Here is a 19,054-nt window from a genome sequence, read left to right as displayed (position 1 = left end):
TTGAAGCAAAAGGTAGATGACAGAGTGGGACGTGATGAAGTAGCATGAGGGAACAAAAACCTAACTGAGCTTAGGATAAAAAGTGTAGAGTACAGGCCTATTACCGAATGAGAAGATTAGGATTTGACATCTCAGGTACCCTAAGATGTAGGGTTAGGGGTGAAGCTGAGAAACTCTAGCACAGATTGCAGAAGAATGGGTTAAGTTCCTCAAATTCACTCCCTTACTTTAGACCAGCCTCCAAACCTTTCTTACCTAAGCAGGACATATTTGACCAGTATGATGGTTAATTTTATTTTTTAATTTTTTTTTAAGATTTTTTATTATTATTGGAAAGCCGGATATACAGAGAGGAGGAGAGACAGAGAGGAAGATCTTCCATCCGATGATTCACTCCCCAGGTGAGCCGCAACGGGCTGGTGCTGTGCCTATCCGATGCCGGGAACCTGGAACCTCTTCCAGGTCTCCGACACGGGTGCAGTGTCCCAAAGCCTTGGGCCGTCCTTGACTGCTTTCCCTGGCCACAAGCAGGGAGCTGGATGGCAAGTGGAGCTGCCAGGGTTAGAACCGGCGCCCATATGGAATCCCGGGGCGTTCAAGGCGAGGACTTTAGCCACTAGGCCACGCCACTGGGCCCCGATGGTTAATTTTAATTGCCAACTTGAGCAAGCTAAGGAATGACCAGATATTTGGTAAAAATACACCAATGTGGGGATTTCTAGAAGAAATTATCATTTGAAGCTATTGGCTTAGAAGTCAGATCTACTGTCATCCATGTTGGAGGACACCATTCAATCTGTTCAAGATGCAAATGGCAGAGAAAGGGTGGACTCATTCTCTGACTTTGCAAATGGGCCATCCATCTTATCTTTCCTGCTCTCAGGCCATAGGATCCTGGAACTCAAACCAGCAGGTTCCCTGCCGATTGCCACCTTGTCCTCAGGTTACAGCCTTAGGAAAGGTAGTCGCACATCAACTCCACTGGTCCTTAAGCCTTTGAACTCGGACTGGGTTTTGTCACTGGTTTTCATTGTCCAGCTTGCAGGTTATATTTTGAGGGATTCCTTGGGCACATAATCATATTTACCAGTTTGCACAACCAATCTCCTCTTGCACATCTCACTGGTTCAGTGATGTCGATATGACAGTGTTAAGGAAGGAGCTGAAAAGCAGAGACATCAGGGAGTGCATATTTCAATGGTGAAAACGGGAACACCTGGCCTCGCTCTGAGCCTGGAACATTAAGAGTTAGGAAAGAAAATAGAGGGTTCCTCCATGGTGAAACAGACTCTCTCTAGAATAAAACCTACACACACAGACATCAGTGGGTTTGTCACACAGGTGGCAGGGCACAGTGCCTGCCGCTCAGTAGGATGCACAGAGCAGGAAGCTGGATAGGAAGCGGTGAAGGACTCTAATCAGTCTGATGTTGGACCAGCATTTACCTGCTGTGCTAAACTCGTACATCATTGTATAGTAATTCTATGTAACTTAAAATCATCCTTATCAAAAGCACACAAAGCATGACAAATGGTCGCCTGCATGTCTGATTAGGAGAATTTGTCAATGCAGACACATACAAATATTGAAACATGCATACCATAATATCCAGCAGGTCCACTTCTAGAAAATTATGCCAAAGCCAACAAATGAACAAGTATATAAAGTGTTTTATGCAAGAATATTAATTTAGTTTTGTTTTTAATCATTAAGATGTAAACTATTGAAATGTCCATTAAAAGTAGAGTGGCTTAATAAGTCACTATACATACGCAATCATTGAAAATGACCACTTGGATCTGTGATAAAGAACACGATTCACCTGAGTTAGAGTGGTATATTATATTTATCATAATACATATGTGCTGTATGCATGGACTGATAAACAATCTGGATGGTAAGATCATTCATTATTTTTCTTTATTCTTTACAGTAGGTTTCATTCTTATTTTGCAGCATAGTACTTACAATGAAAAGATAGAGCAAAGGTATTTGCATTTTGGGGGAACTAAGATGAAGATGTGTGCCAAGCTAAGGTGCTCGTGTTTCAACTGGCTTTTCCATTTGAGTTTCTTGAGTGTTTGCTGGCAATGACCTTAACGTACACATGTCCTATAGTAATTATTAGGGAAAAACAACTGTTGAACAAATCTGTTGGTTTCTTATCTACTTTAACAGCCACCAAATAGCTTGACCTTCAACTAAGAACATTAGAAGTGTGAGTCACAGCTTGACTCTCATCAGCTGGATGATAATGCTGTGCTAACCAAATGCTTCTCTGAGCTTGAGTTCCTTCAAGCTACAGTATTTGGCCAGCAGCACACTTCCTAGTTGTATTTGGGAATTGTAGGTAACAATAAGTAGAATAAGTAGAAGTAGTTTGGGTTATAGGATAGCATCTATTCTGTGATCAGAAATTTGTCTGATTTTTTATATTAAAAATTACACTTAATGTTCAGGAAAAGTCCCGGGTTGTGTAAAACCATCATCTTAAAAAAATTTAAAATCAAAATTTTAAGCCTGATTTTGTTACTGCATACATGGAAGAGCAAAAATGACATATCCATACAAAACAAAGTGGTATATAGCAGGATAGAATTTTACAGAGAGCAGTGACTCTTTCGTGGGGTAAGATCTTAATCTTTTTATAAAAACATGGGACATGCTTCTAGTTGCTGATTAGCTCTATGCAGAAACTATAGAGAATGGTAAGTATTCTAGTCATCTATTCTAATTAAAATTTAAATTGAAATCTGGATTCTAATGAAGAGAAGCTTAGTGCCGGTCCTGTGGGAACTCTTCCAAGGGTAAGAGAAAAAAACACAAAGGCAAGAAGATTTCACATAGGCATTTTCTTCCCTTGCATACACTTAAAATGTACGTTGTACATAGGAACACATCTTTCCTTCATGGATGCCAATCTCTGACCTTCTGACATGGGCATTCTTAAAAATACATCAAATTCCAATAGAGCAGACCCAGCAATGTCATTGTGGACATGTGGCATTAGCCTTCTGACATTAAACTGCAGGGAAATGAGCTGACAGCTCGGCTCTCCCTGGGAAAGGAGTTATTACCACCTATCTTGCCCGTGCAATCTAGCTCAGACAAGGCTCGATGTCAGAGGTCACGTCAGTGTTGGCAAAGGAAATCCTGAGTTGCTAAGGGGATAATAACGGAAGGATAAATTTTAAAACTCTTCATGCAAATCTTATTGGGTGACTTAAATTAACTCTGAAGGTGGGTGTTAACTTTGCAGTTAAGAAGCCCACATGCTGCCTAAGGGTTACCTGGATTCAGTTCTCAGCTTCTGGCTCCAGCTTCCTGTGAATGCACACCCTGCATAGCAGTAGTGAGGATGGAAGACCTTGGGCTCCCACCACCCACACTGGACTGAGCTGGCTTGGGCGCTTGCATGGGGTCAGTGCCACAGGGACTCCGGCACCAACCAGGAGTCCAGACCTCTGTCTGCTTTTCCTGCTGTCTCTCCATCTCCAACAAATATTGAAAAACTTTTTCAAGTTTTAGAAAAGCAAAAACCTTTTGTGTCACATTGCTCTGCACTGTCTTTTTAGGAGCTAACTTTTAAACACCATATACACATACACGCTGAGACTATATCCGGCTAGCTAACTTATTCCACAGAAAAGGGACAGAATAAGCACATTTTCAAGGGAAGTTGTCAAAACGGTGATTTTTTTTACTGACTGCATTGTCATAAAATTAAAAATCAGGGAAAAACTATTTTTAGACTTATGCCCATTTAACTTGGAAAAATTATTTCAGTAACACATTGGAGTCTAATTAAACCATGAGATGCAATAATTGCTGAAATGTGGCACTATTGTGTGTCATCTTTCTGTCTCATCCAATTTCTGCTATAATTTTCTGTGTTGATTTTCTTGGGTTCATTGGGGAAGTAAGATTAATTTTCTATTCAGGATTCCTCTCAGTCAAGAACAAAGGTGTTTCATCTGTAGGAGAATATCGGAGCCAGAAGTGGTTCTAGAAAGGCAATCAACAAGTGAAATAGGGCATCTTCCTCTAGCTGTAGGCATTCCACAGATGAAAGTGAGCAACTGTCTCTGTGGCCTGCAACCTGCCACTCACAGCATCCAACAGAGTGCTCACAGCTCATCTATCCTGAACAATGTGCTGCAGCTCCTCCCGAACCTCCCTCTGCTACTGTGCAGAGAATGGAGGGAAGAAGCTGAGGAGGAACATCTCCCCAGCTACCCTTCAAGGAGGAGTGTGCTGAAACCATCAGGAGACAAAATAATAAGGGCAGATCTGACAGACTACCAGCAGAGTTTGATTAAAATGTACCAAAATTGTAATTTTTCCTTCCCTATTTAACTGCAAGACAGTCACTGTTGCTTAATGTCAGCGCTGTTAATGAAGTTGTCAGGCTTGTCATTTCTGTTGAATACCAACTTTACTAAGAAACTAGTACTACAATCACCTGCAGCTCTATACGATTAAATTCATCAAAGCGTGCCCAGACTTCAGACAGCACCAGATCTTTGGAGAATGTCCCTATGCCTTTGGAGTTGGCCCCATCAGAGCTACTTGACATGTCATGTAAGAGACAATCACTGAAAAAAATTTGTTCAGGACTTTGGCCTTTCCAAGTGACCCAGTTGGAAATTAGATCTTTTCAATTTCCCAAGAGTAGATTTGGCTTCTGCCTCGTGCATGGGATTGGTTGCACTTTTTGAGGCCCTCCCGAACTCCTTACCTCCAACATCTGTCTTCCCTGTTGCAGCTACATGCAGAGTGGAATTCCTCCATTCTTCCTTTGTTCCTTCATTCCATTTTTGGGGAGGCAAGGAATATTTGCATGTCTATATTAATATTGGATTAAGCATTGTAGATGAGAAAAAAACATTCAATAGTGGAGTTTCTAGTAGGATACAAAGACTTGCATAAATAGCTCACGTTCAAGATAGAGTGGTAAACAGTGTGACAGGCTAGAAGATAGGTTTGAGACTGAGGTTGCATCTGAATGGGCTCTGAAGAGCGGATAAAATATTGGAGAATTAGGGGACTTGTTAAGATCTCTCTTCCCATCCCCAAAGTCTCTCTTTGTGTGTCGTACAACACACTGCTTTTCACATACTTGAGTCTTCCTGATTTTCAATCTGCAATCAAATGTCATCCACCAGAAAAAATAAACTCCCCTAAACACACAATGAATGGATAGCCCCCTTACCATATGCCACATCACAGCATTTATATCTTACTAGCATTTGCGATTCTCTAATTCCTTTTCGTTATTAACCTACCATTTCCACACGTGGAATAAAAGCTCTGTAGAATCAGGAGATACTTTGATCCTCTTAATCAATTCTATATTTCCAGATCCTATAAATCTGCTACAGGCCAGTCAGTATCTTAAAAAATATAGATGAATTTTAACGAAAAATGTGACGGGAAAAGCATTCCAGGTACAGGAGAAAGAAATTAAGTGGCAAGGAGGTTAGGCCAAGTGGGTATGCACAGAAAACAAATGATAAGGTCATGGTGAGAAATGCATGTTAAAAAGTAGAACAAAGTAGGTGTTGACGACCAGTTTAAGGAATTTGGATTCTTAGCTTTTGTAAGTATGCAGCCAGAGATTTCAGAAATTCTCAAAAGCAGAATTGTAAAAGTGTAACTTTTTAGCTGTGTCCAAGAAAAAGGGGAAGAGGCTGAAGTCTGAATGATTCTCAGACACTGTTCTGTAAGCTGTGGGAAGACAGGATTACTTGTGAGAAGACCGTAGAATGGTGAGTTAGCCCCTGCACTTGTATCAGGATCTCCAATCTCTGTCACATGAGTTATTTAGGAGATTATATGTGTGTGTATGTACATATATATACACATATATAAACACACACGGGATTATGTGTATATACATATATACACATATATATAAACACAGGAATATATGTATGTACATATATACATATATACACACAGGATTATGTCTGTATATATAATATCCTAAATAACTTAGGATTAGGATAGCCCCCTTACTTTATACCACATCAGAGCATTTATATCTCAACAGCACTTGCAATTATAAATTTACGATTATTTATAGGAGAGTGTATATATATATATACATACATATATATATATAAAATCTAATTAAACACATGCAAAGAACAAAGACATGGAGTACAGAATATTCCATCACCTTTATGTCCAAAGAGATCATAATCAAATTCATGTGCAGGTCCTAAGGATTTCTCAGAACTGCTGAAGGACACATGACCGTATCGTTTAACAGCTAAGAAGTTGCCAGAGCACTGTGGGATGGATGCTCTTTGCACTAATAAATAAACAAGACTTGTAAAAGCTTCTCAAACCCCTAACTGGGTTTTCTCAACTGAAAGACAAGGCCAGCTCCAGGAGCACTGAATGAGGAGATCTCTTTAAAACTGTCTTCCTCCAAGCTTCTAGGCCTGGGATGCTTTGCATGTATACTCTTTTTAATAAGCTATGTTGCTTCCTCAATATCTTGCATTTTATAAAGTAACAAGTATTCTTGTGTAAATTCTTATAGCTTATGTTGGATAAAAGTTATTTGAAATTCCATCAAAATTACATTTGTGAGGAAGATATGATATCAAACTGGGCTAAAGGGATGATCTAGACAGAATTCCAATAAAACATTTCTAGATATCTTTGGGCAAGTATTTCGAACAGTACATATTTAGGTATTATTGAAGTAAAAAATAACAACAGCTTATTTTGGGTTATGATTAAAAATCCCTTGTAAAGAGCCTAATAAAGAAAAAAACTACATCACTAAAGCATGAGAGAGTTGATGGGTTCAAAAGTATCTTCGTCTTCTTTTGCTGTTTCTCTCCTCCCTGGCTTCCATTCTTAGGCTGGATCCTCTTCTTGTAGGTGGTTTTTCTTTTGGCCTCTAATCCCATTGAAATAAGAACCTCATCCTTACGACACTGACAAAGATATTTCAGAGCAAGAGTCTACTTGGATCAGCTTGGGTCATGTTTCTGCCAGGCTGGGTCATGGGCACACCTCTACTTTAAGATCCAACCTCAATGTGTATAGACTGCTAGGGATCTCAACATCTTGTATTACCCTCAACCCTGCCAAAACGAATGCTGGACCAGTATGGATCCTATATAGTCAGGGAAGTTAAAAACCACACAAGAGAGTTTGATGGAGATCACGAAAAGAAACGCAATTAATCACTGGAATAAAAAATGTGATTACTGGTAAATTCACTCTTCTGACACAAGGTTGAACTTAATCACATGAATTTTAAATCAGAAAAAATGTATATGGGGGTTACCATTTCATTAAAGCAGCAAATTAATGCTGGAGATGACCCTTCAAATATAAACCTATGCTTTATCTAGATTAGGCTGTAAAAAAAGTTTCACTAACAGCACATTTTTCTTTGCGAGTTGCTAGAAACTTGCATTGTTACAAATTTCCAACCCTCCTGAAAGTGACTATTCTTTCATAAATTTATGATTGAATTGAAGAAAGCACCTGGGTGATACATCATATACCGTTTGCCTCATGCTTTTACTTTTCATTTCCCTAATTTTTTTACATCCTTCTTTCTGTGCTTTCAACAGTTACGTGCACTTTCATCTCCTGATTCAGACCAATTCATCTATCAACAGCACTTGACCTGCGCAAGCGACTGCCATCATGCAGGTAAATACCACATAGAACAGAACTAAGAAGTGCCCTGAAAGACTTACGGTGAACGGCCATTTCAAGGCATCATTCTGCTGCAGAATCCCAGTGAAAGACAAATATACTCACATGCATAAGAGACAAGAATGAAGGACTCACTTTCTGAGCTTCTTACATGGTTAAAGACCACGTAAGGTACATGGACATGCACACTTCCCCCCAGCTGGACTAGCCTGTTCTGGCTGTGTGTAAACCAACTCCCATCAACTTAGGTGGCTTGTAACACATCTTTCTCACAGCCTTCAGGGCTGGGAAGTGCACGATGCATACAGTGGTAACTTCTTAGTTTAGTGAGGGACAAACTCCTGATTCACACACCGCCATCCTTTTGCTAAAACTTCATAAGGTGGAAAGCATCTGTCTGAGTTCCTTTTTTAAAAAAGATTTATTTGAAAGAGAATAGAGAGAGAGAGAGAGAGAGAGAGAGAGAGAGAGATACGTGGATCTTTCACCCTCTGTCCATTCCCATAATCATTGCAACTGCCAGAGCTGCAAGGATTCAAGCCAGGAGTTTACTCTGGGTCTCCTGTGTGAGTGCAAGGGCCCAGGATGTGGGTAATCTGCCTTTTCCAGGCCAGCAGCAGAGGACTGTATTGGAACTGAGGCAGCCAGGAATTGAGCTCATGCCCACATGGGATACAGACTCACTGATTGCGCCCTTACTTGCTACTCCACAGGATCAGCCCCATCTACAGGTACAGCGTCAGGGAAGCCTTCCCTGGTCTTCTAGCCTGTATTAGATTCTACTCACCATGGTACATTGTCTTGGTACTCCATGTGTCTCTGAATGGAGCACTTACCACATCAGATGGTAAGCCCAAGCTGAGCACACAGCCTGTCTATCTTATCCACCAGCCAACTCCTAGTACTCAGGACAGTGTTTTACACTCTGTGGTAGACACTTATTGCATATTTGCTGAATGTTCAATGAATTCATGATCTGTTCCTTGGCTGTAAGTGTCTGTGGGAGGGGACTATACAGATAGGCAGTCAACCTCCAAATCTCTGTAGATTGAACCAACCATGGGTCAAAACTATTTTTTTAAAGTTAAGTTGGTACAGATGTTTTTCTTTTCCTTGCCATAACATTATAAACAATGATGTAATGACTAATTTACTTTGTGTTTGTATTATTTAAATGTTGTAAGTCATCTTATGATGATGATGTAAATGCATTTGGAGAGTTGTGGAGGTTTTATTCAAATACTAGCTACATTTTATGTAAGAGGCTCGAGCAGCAGTAGGCATTCATATCTGCAAAGAATCACATGAGCATAGAGATGGTTACACTGTGTTTAGTGGGAAATAGTTCAGAGTGGCTCTTGTTGGGGACTTTCCAAAATTATATACAAGAAAATATTATGTATTCATGCTGCAGGAGTTGTATTCAAACATCCTGATGTAATAGGAAGCAAAATCTACTTAAAGATCAGATCTCATTTATGTTATTTTCCTATGGTCATTGGTGTTAGATGATTTAGTTGAGTTGGACTTGTGCTGTTGTGGGTTAAGCTACTGTCACGCCATCCAATGGGAAATTGGGTTCAAGTACTGGCTGCATAACTTCATACCCAGCTCCTTGCTAATATGCTGGAAAAGCGGCAGAGGATGGCTGCAATTCTTAGGTCTTCACCACCTTTGGGAGAGGAAGGAATTCCCTGCCGCTAGTTTTGGCTTGGCTTGGTCCTGGCTGTTGTGGCCATTTGGGAAATAAACCAGAAAATCAAAGACCTTTGCATTTCAAATAAAAAAAATAAATCCTTCTTTTACAAAATTAAAAAGATTCTAGCTTTGGTTTTGCCTATCTGCATTTTTCAAATTCTCTAAAAACACATCTATAAATATCTCTCAAGTAGTAAAAAATGTGCACTGATACTATTATACACTTGTTAAAGGGATAATTTAGTACATATTCTGTATTTCCTGAAATTGCCTCATCTGTTAGGGCAAGATTCCAATTCTGGAGCTACATATATACACATGAGAACAAAGCTATCAGTTGGTGAAATGTGAAGATGAAAAACATCCCAAACTATCCATCCTTTATGATCATCAAGCTCCTTTACTTTACAGGATTATTTTCAATTACATCCTCAAGTGGCACTTCTATTTTATAATTCAAAATAGCATACTGGGTAATATATATGCCTGAGAGTACCTTTACCATACCGTAGTCAATGGAAATAAAACCTGTCCCTTCCCACTCTAGTGTACTTATCTTGTAAATCTTTGTTAATTAGGTTGAGACATTACGCATATGGGAGGGGGCATTTGGTTTTCATTACCATTTGGTTGGAGATCACTCAGGGTTTTCCTGCACACAGGTTTCAGTAACACAATATGGAAAATGGAAAATTTCCAATTTGAATCCTCTGTCTGCATAAGCACATCCTGATGTTCACCCTGCAATTTCCTCTTTGTTTCCCAACACCAACCCACTGGCCCCTGGCAGGGCAGCTATGGGGGAAGAGCAGCACCCCTGTGGGCTCACCAAACAGCTGGATTCTCGGGCAGACCTTCTGACTGGGAAACAACTGTCTGACCTCCAGGGACTCACCTCTGCGCATAGAGGCTCCACATCCTGCATTTGCTTTCTTTCACCTGCTGTAGTGTTTAAGTCCTAAAGCTTTTCCCGAATTTTTAAAACCTAAACAACCTGCTCGTGCCCAGTCATCATGAGTCCTTTTGCGGGTTTCTGTTTTCCCTGTGCCTGCTGATCCCTCTGGCTTTCAACCAAGGTTTAACTGTAAGACTCCCATCAGAGTCCTTAAGGAAGAAAGGTTTTCAGCATGAGTATACTATATTAATAAATGAAACCCAACCTTTTAAAAATTACACTGTCAGAAAAACCCATTAGGCTGTAAAAGAGTTGAAGTAAACATTAGATTTTAATATCTACTGCTGCTTAGATTTTTCTGAACTGAAAAATCCCCAGTGAGCACTTAAAACTTCATTACTCCACTGAAAGGTTGTGAAAGGCTATTTAAAGGTTTTCAATTTTGTTGAAGTCTAGAGGTTATTACAGCTGGAAAGAATACAAACCCTAATATTACTAGGAATGAAAGGCATGAAATTTATGTTATCATCTTCCCTGCTGTTTAATCCAGGTTTATTAGATTCATTGGTAAAAATTAGGGCAGGTTGAAAAGTTTTCCCCAAGTTTGATGAAAAATATTTGGGTGCAATGAAAAGTACTGATGTATGTTTCACGTTCAACAAAATGCTTTATCTCTTAGTTCTCTGGCCAGAAGTTATTTCAACATCAGCCTCTGAATCTCCTTAAACAGTTTTAGATCAAGATGAAGACTCAGTGCAAAGCCATGAATTCTACCCTAACTGCCAGCATGGTTCACTTGAACCTTAAACTCATTAAAAAAAAAAACCTTAAAGGGATTAATATTCTATCCACATGATGTTTTTATCCTAATTTTTTTCCAAAGATAGAGTGTCTTAAGTTTTTTGCACTTTCCGAAATTTAATCTTATTTAATCATACGGTGGCACATACAACATCCTTCCTTGTTTCAAAGACCTACTTGATTTTTTTTTTCTGCAGTAACTGCACTACTGAATCACTTTGAGACACTTAATAGAACATTAACATCACAGGTCTTTCAGTGCCTTGGTCTCCTCTGCTACCCCCTCCCTTTATCTCGATAGTCAATTACTCTACAAACATGCCCAAGACGGTGCTGCATGCTAATGAGTTGTGACACGGGTAAAGACTACAAGGAAACATGAATGGCTTAACCCAGTAGAGCACAGGATGAAATGCAGAGTGCTATGTTGAAGGTGCGTGCAGGAGCAGTGGAGCAGTGAGCTCTCAGAGGAAGAACCTTGCTTCCTGGCCTGCTGGGACTATTTCTTGGAGGAGGTCTTAGTGAAAGTGAGCTCTCAAAGAATGAGTCCTGGAGGGAATGAGACACAAGGAACATCAGAGGACATTTTATGCTTACATGCTCAGTTGTGTAGAGGAGCGCGGCATGGGATTCAGGATGAGTTGGTGATGCAGCCTGGCTGACAGGCGCCTGAAGAGGCAGCCTGAAATGAATGATGAAGGATTATCCCGTAGGTGAACTGGGCTGGGCTGGAAAATTTTGTGCCTCCCCCCCCCCCCGAGTATACAAGTAATGACACATGCTTATTGCAAAACACTGAATATGTAGCAGCACATAAAGGGAAACATTTAAAATCATCTTTAATCCACATGCAGTGAACATCCTTACTAATACTCTGGCCTATTTGTTTCCAGTCTCTTCTAAGGTATTTTTTGTAAACTCTTCCACTATCAGATTATACATTGTAATTCTACATGTTCCTTTTTCTCCCTAACATTAAATCTAATCCACAAATTTGTTTTGCTTATTTCATGCTCACAATTCCAATGTTTGGGTCATAACTTATCACAATGAATCAAACTTTCCTTGTCCATGTAGTGTTATGTAACAGAATCCACTGGACTCAGCCACATGGGGAAGAAAGAGATTTACATTTTGGCTCATGATTCTGAAAGCGTAAGAGCAAGCAGCTGGCACCTGCTCAACTGTACATGAGGACCTCATGGTACAAAGACCAGTGGGCACATAGAGAAGATAAGGTTTGGGCACACAGTGCTACATACTTTAGAACAGCTTGCCCTCATGGATAGTAACCCATCATTATAGCAGGTAATATAGTCTCAAGAGGTAGACAACTATCTGTGACCAGATTTCATCATGAGTTTCAGCAGTGACAAAAGCTATACAAATCAAAGCAGCCATCATTCTTTACTGATGGCTTCTGGATCATTTTTAACATAATCAACAATGCTGTGATAACCGTTATCTGCATAAGTTTGCATTTCATTATTGCATTATTTTCCTTGGTTTTATTTCTCAATATGTATGAGGCACTTAGCATAATAGTTGACTCAAAACTGACCAATTTTTATTGTAAGTTGTTGGGTAAAAAAGTAGGAATAACTTCAAGGTTTCTGATAAACATTGTTTTCCAAGATAGACATGCTTTATGTCTAGAAGCAAAACATTACACTCCCTCATACCTTGTATTGGCATAGTGAATATGACCATTTGAAAGATAATATGTACCCTAATTGTCAAGATTGTCAAAATAAATAAATATTTTTTAAAAAATAAAAAGCTAAAACAATAAAAAGACAGTATGCTATTGCTTTCATTTATATTTTCGCTTTAAGTGATGCCTTTAGTCAATGTTTATTGGCCTGTTGCATTTCTTGATCATTGTTCATAACAGATTCTGAAAGACTTACTAGAAAAGTTGGGCTTCATTCAGTTAGCAATGGTGATAGCCACTGAAGCTTTGAAGGATTTTTCAATTGTACTAAAATGTGGTAATGATTATTAGCTTCATAATAACATTTTTCACACTGTTAAGAAGGGTAATGACAATAAAAATGACATGGCCGCAGTTGTATCTTTTTGTTAAATGCTTCCCATGGACCAGTACTGTCCAGGCAACTAATGTTTCTAATGATTTACTTGAAAGGCAGAGAGAGAAGAGCAGAGAGTCAGAGGAACACACAGCGATCTTGCATTCTGTGGTCTACTTCCCTAAATGCCTGCAGTAGGCAGGGCTGGCTGGGTCAGGCTGAAATCAAAAGGCAGGAATTGCACTCCTGATGGGAATGGTGGTAGCAGGAAGCCAGGCAACTGTGCCATCCGCCCACTGCCCCCCAGGCACATTCACAGGAAGCTGGATTGTGAACACTGCAGTTGAGAGGTGGAATTCTGCAAAGATATGTGGTTTATCCCAAACTGCAGCTTAACCGTTGTCCCACAATGCCCATCCCTCTAATAGTATTTTAGGTGATATTAAAAGCACCATCAGGCAGTATAATCGTTGTGTCACGATTTGAAGTTTTGAGGTGACAGGTTCGTCTCTCTTCCCTCCTATTGTATCCATTAGAGAACTGACTCAAAGAACACCACAGCATGTCATAAAATATGCATAGAGAGCTGAAAAGCTACACCTAGGGTTTGCTGTGCTGCTTAAATGCTTGACCCCAGCATACTTGAAATAAACAAATTTGCATTCTGTTCAGACCACAACTGCCTTAACCAATTTCAAAAACATTATTACTAGTTGTTAAATTATCCCATTTCATCAAGAGAGATAATTTAATGCATGAGTTTTCTGCGAAATCTGTTTAGATGTAGAGAGCCTGTGATTTCCCCAGGAAATTTCTTTTCAGCTGTGAGAGATCTTTATGACCACAATTCAATTTTTTGAAAAGATTGGATATATAAACATAGAAATCAAAAAAGTAACCAAACAAAAATGGTCCTACAATGTTGCCTTTGAATTACAAGTCATTCTCATTCAAAATATTGCAATTCAAAAATGTTAGAATAGATTGGCTCTTGTGAGGGATCAGAAATTGGAAATATAATTGACGTTTGCCTCATACAGAAGCATAACTGATGCGGTGCCTTCCATCTGTAGTTTAATTTGCAAGGATTATTTTTTAAATTTTATTATTATTATGTTTAATTTTATGGTATAATTGCATAGGGTTTGGAATTTCCTTCTCCCTTCCCAAATTCCCAACCCCTGACTGATTTTTCCCCATACTGCAGGGATTACTTTTAAGGACAATTATGAGGGGACCTCAGTGGTCAGTAGAGAAGATAGCTCTGGACAGTGGTGCTTTTCCAGAAACTGTGTGGCTTACAAAAGGGAACAAGTGTTTCAGGAAGAGATAGAGAAGCAAAAAGAAACAAGAATGGGTTGAGAAACTGAACGCTACTGTGATTTGGTCCTTTATGAAAGAGGGTGGCGGGAAGGAAGTACATACGACCCCTGAGTTAAAACAGTTCAATTTAGGATTTTTCTTCTTTAGGATGATGAAAGTACCTATGTAATCAACTGAAGCTACACCTCAAATTCTCAATTTTGATCTTATTCCTCAATGGCAACATGCAATATGATTCTAATGATGCTGGTTGGTGGCAGTGAGCACAGCTCCCAGTGAAGTCTAGGGCCAAGAGGAAGTAACTAAACCTTTACAGGGTTTACAGGGTGCAGCGTAGCTCATTGAACATGTTTGATAGATTAGGTGAAGTCAAGGTACTTATGATACATTAAAGTTAAGGTAAGTAGGGCCTGGAGCCAAGGCATAAACCAAGACTCCACCATTTGGCATTCCATATGGTTTGAGCCCCAGCTGCTCCACTTCCAATCCAGTTCCGTGCTAATAGCTTGGAAGTCAGCAGCAGATGGCCCAAATCCTAGGACCCTGGAACCAATGTGAGAGACCAACAAGAAGCTCCTGGCTTCGGACCAGCCCGGCTCTGGCCATTGTAGCCATTTGGCCTCTTTTTCTCAATAACTCTGCATTTGAAATAAATAATACATTGCCTTAAAAGTAGAATTAATAGTACACAACTGCATCTTAAATTGAGGAGTACCTGGAGAACCTGAAAGACATTAACACTTTCAATTTTATCTGAAGAACCATGAGAATTATTCTTTGTTATCAGAGGAATTATATGATCGTATTTGCTATATGGAGGAGCAGGAGGAAGAAAAAAGATGAGCAGAGGCAGGTAGAATATGAATGGATATACTATATTATAATGATCTCGCTAAGAACTTAGCACAGAACACATCGGTTTAAGATATATGCAGTTCAGACATTAGTAAAACAACAAAGACATACAGGGGGACTCAAGAGCGATCCTGACAACCTCTTAACAGGAGGTCACATGCACAGAGCGGGGGGGGGGACCCCAGAGTGGAGCAGGGGGCAGGAGGAGGCTTGTATCCCAATCCTGAAGACTCCCAGATCCTCTCCAAGGACTATCAGTGTGGGCACCAGGGACTACATCCCAATTGTCAAGGAGACCACGGGGAACTGGAGTGCCCTCATAGGCCGAGAACTCTGAGGTCATTCACTCCAGTTTGGATCTACCATTTGGGATGGAAGAAGCCCAAATCCTTCCCGGCAGGATCCAAGGTCATCAGAACAGCCAGGAGCCCTGAGTGGTGCGCAGAAACAGAAAAACAGTGAACTTTCTTCCGGTCTCAGGAGAAAAGCCTTCTCTGGTCCTTACTTAGTTTCAACTTTGGATCCCCACCCTCTCCTGTAATGACCATCAGGGTCGCTCCGGAGGCCCCCCTAAAATAAAAACAAAAACAAAAAACAAGAAAATAAAAAATTATAATAAATTGGAACAGAGAACAAGGAAAGCTTGCAACTAGACAGGAAACGATCAGCGTGGACCCAAATATACCTTACTAGGTAGGACACAAAGATTAGTTAGTCCTCACTAAGGCATTGAAGATTTCTCTGCACACTGCACCTCAACTGTTGACATATGCCTTGTTAGTTATAAGCCAGTTTAGACTACCCTAAATTTTGCCAAGTTCAGTAAAAATTATGCCGCAACACTATAAACTGCTAAATACCAAAATGATAATAGACACGAGACAGCTGAATAATACCCTATAGCCATTTTAAGGTGGATAGCAGCCGGTCCTGTATATAAACTAAAATTGAAATGTCAATGAAGGTTACAGGATGTGGTTAAGAACCTGTATTTTTTAACATTGGTTACTCAATACCATGTCAATTAACTTCATAATGTTGTAAATTGTTGTTGATGTTATGTTGGGGCTTTTAAGTGGTTGGGATGATATTCTGCCAGCTCAGCCTTCAGACCAGAGATGGTCCCCCTAAGAAACCGTTGAATGTATCTGGACAGTAAGATGTTGCACTCTATGCTTGGTAAATGCCTACAATGAAAGAATCTTGACTGGATGTGAACTGTAATATTGCAACAAGGTGGAGGAATCCACCATGGGGGGAGGGTATGGGGAGGAGTTAGGGGAATCCCAGAGCCTATGAAACTGTGTAACAAAATGAAATGTAATCAATAAAAAGATATATGCAGTAAATAAAAATCAAAATGATTATGAGATGGAAGGTGTTTACAACGGGGATACTACATTAGGAGAACCTGAGAAAAGTGAGTATAATTTAACAGAGGCTGCAGATTAAATGAGGAATTTCAAGTAGATTTTTTTTTCACCCAACATGTTAATGTACCAGAAATAGAATTCCCCTAATCTTAATAAAGGTGGTTTACTAAAAATCTGTGGCTGAGGTCAGATTACGCCTAAGTATAGAAGCCTTCCTCCTAGGACAGAACTGCCTCCCATGAACCTGTTTGAGATTATACACTATGGTCCTAGGTAATGCAATGAGAGAGAGAGAGAGAGAGAGAGAGAGAGACAGAGGAGAGGAGGGGAGGGGAGGGGGGAAGACAAAGAAAGAGGGGAGAGGAGAAACCATCGATCACTTTGGTATTTGTATACAAAATAATTATCCTTAGTCCAAGAAAATCTAAAAAATGATTAAAGTATTAACAGGGCACACCCCAAAGAGGGAAGCTGTAGAAGATCTAAGTAAGTTCAACACTGAATATTAGAAAAATAGACCATTAGTGATGATCCAATTAGTATATATCTAAAAGTAATCATTGAGGTTTGGGTGGAGAAAATTAGTGAAGTTCAGGAAAAGTTTAAATATGCAGCGATTTACGCTTGTGCAGGGATGAGGTATGTTATAGATTATATATAATATAAATAATTCTCAGTATATAAAATCAAAGCAACATAATTATATCATCTTCCCCCAGCTTAAAAATAAATTGTTTTTTTTTATTATTAATTACATTTCATTATGTGACAGTTTCATAGGCTCTGGGAATCCCCCCCCATGCCCTTCCTCCATGGTGGATTCCTCCACCTTATTGCAGTATTACAGTTCACATCCAGTCAAGATTCTTTCATTGTAGGTATTTACCAAGCATAGAGTTCAGCAACTTATTGTCCAAATGAATTCAACAGTTTCTTGGGGAGACCATTTCTGGTCTGAAGGTAGAGCCGGCAGAATATTATCCCAATCAATTAAGAGTCCCAACCTAACATCAACGGCAATTTACAACATTATGGAATTGACATGGTTTTGAGTAACCAGTATGTTAAAAAAAAAAAAGAATGCAAGTTCTTAACCAATCCTATGATTAGCTCATTGACATTTCAATTTTAGTTTATATACAGGACCGGCTGCTATCCACCTTAAAATGGCTATAGGGTACTATTCAGCTGTTTCGTGTCTATTTTCATTTTCGTATTTAGCCATTTGTTGTGTTGAAGTATAATTTTGCTGATCTTGGCAGATTTTAGGATAATCTAGACTGGCTTGTAACTCTAACAAGACATTTGTTGACAATTAAGATGCAGAACATTTATTTTTTTTGGAGGGGTGTGCAGAGAAATCTTCAACACCATGGTGAGGAGTAACTAATCTTTGTGTTCCACCCAGCAAGGCATGAGCAAATCCACGCCAGCTTTTTCCTGTCTGGTTCCAAGCCCTACTTTTTGTTGTCTGTCTATTTAAAATAAATTGGTTTTAAGAGTCACATGTAAAAGCAGGCAGATAAAAAATGAAAGTAGACTAGTGTTCCTAGATGATGTGGTATTTGTTCAATAAAGGACAAATGCACAAAAAGACCCAAATGGAGAATCGTAAATCTATATGTACTTTAAAAAGTCCATATTCTTGGGTATGTACTAGTGGTGGCACTAGTCTGCTGGGGAAAAATGGACTCTTCAGAACAGCACTCAAACAACTAGTTATATATACTGCACTATTGCACGGGCATAGCAACTGTTTTCAGAAAGATTAAAGACTTGAATATAAAAAGTCCCATTTTAGCATTTGTAGAAAAGCATAAGATAAAATCATCAGATACATGGTTAATAAAATACGACATTTTGGAAAAAGCAAAATATAAACAAGCAAAAATCCATGTTAATTTTACTGCATCAGGAAGAAAGCCTTTCTCATTAACAAAGTCATCTAAAGAATGCAGTTTCGCAATTCAGATAGATGGTGACTGTAGAAAGATCTAGAATTCATATTCCAGGGGTTAGCCAATCACAGCCCATGAGCCAAATGTTTCTATAAATAAAAGTTTTACTGGGACACAGCTACTGTGTGGTGCACTGTGGTTTAGTGATTATGGTGTAGATCCGATGGCCCACTCCGCCTCAGCCACTGAGAAGCTGAAGTTCCAGAGAAAGAAGTTTACAACTAATCAGAACACAGTTTTGAGATTAGTATATCCTGTATTACTAATGTCATTAATATCCAGGTATCTTCCATATTTTTTTAATTTTATTTTTTATAATGATTACATGGTGGGTCGGGGTGGGAAGGATCGAGGTTTAGGGGAAATTGGGTGAACTCATTGCTTCCAAATTTGCTATTTCTTCTTGTTGTTTCTTGGGGAAGGGGAGAGAGC

General features: G+C 39.4%; 1 long non-coding RNA gene across 2 annotated transcripts in view; it reads left to right on the top strand.

Moving 5' to 3' along the window:
- The window catches only part of LOC131482068 (uncharacterized), a 436,522-nt gene that overhangs the window by 404,476 nt on the left and 12,992 nt on the right, over positions 1 to 19,054 (top strand). Inside the window, exon 4 of one of the 2 annotated variants that reach the window (XR_009246744.1) lies at positions 12,161 to 12,285. The exons of the other annotated variant lie outside the window; for it this stretch is intronic. This is a non-coding gene — a long non-coding RNA (uncharacterized LOC131482068). Of the gene's footprint in view, positions 1 to 12,160; positions 12,286 to 19,054 lie in introns of those variants that run through there. 2 annotated transcript variants of the gene reach the window in all.

This window comes from Ochotona princeps, chromosome 15 (genome assembly GCF_030435755.1).
Source record: "Ochotona princeps isolate mOchPri1 chromosome 15, mOchPri1.hap1, whole genome shotgun sequence".
In the NCBI taxonomy this organism is placed as follows: Eukaryota; Metazoa; Chordata; class Mammalia; order Lagomorpha; family Ochotonidae; genus Ochotona; species Ochotona princeps.
Note: the sequence above shows the minus strand (reverse complement) of the source record. Positions and strands in the feature narration are given on the sequence as shown.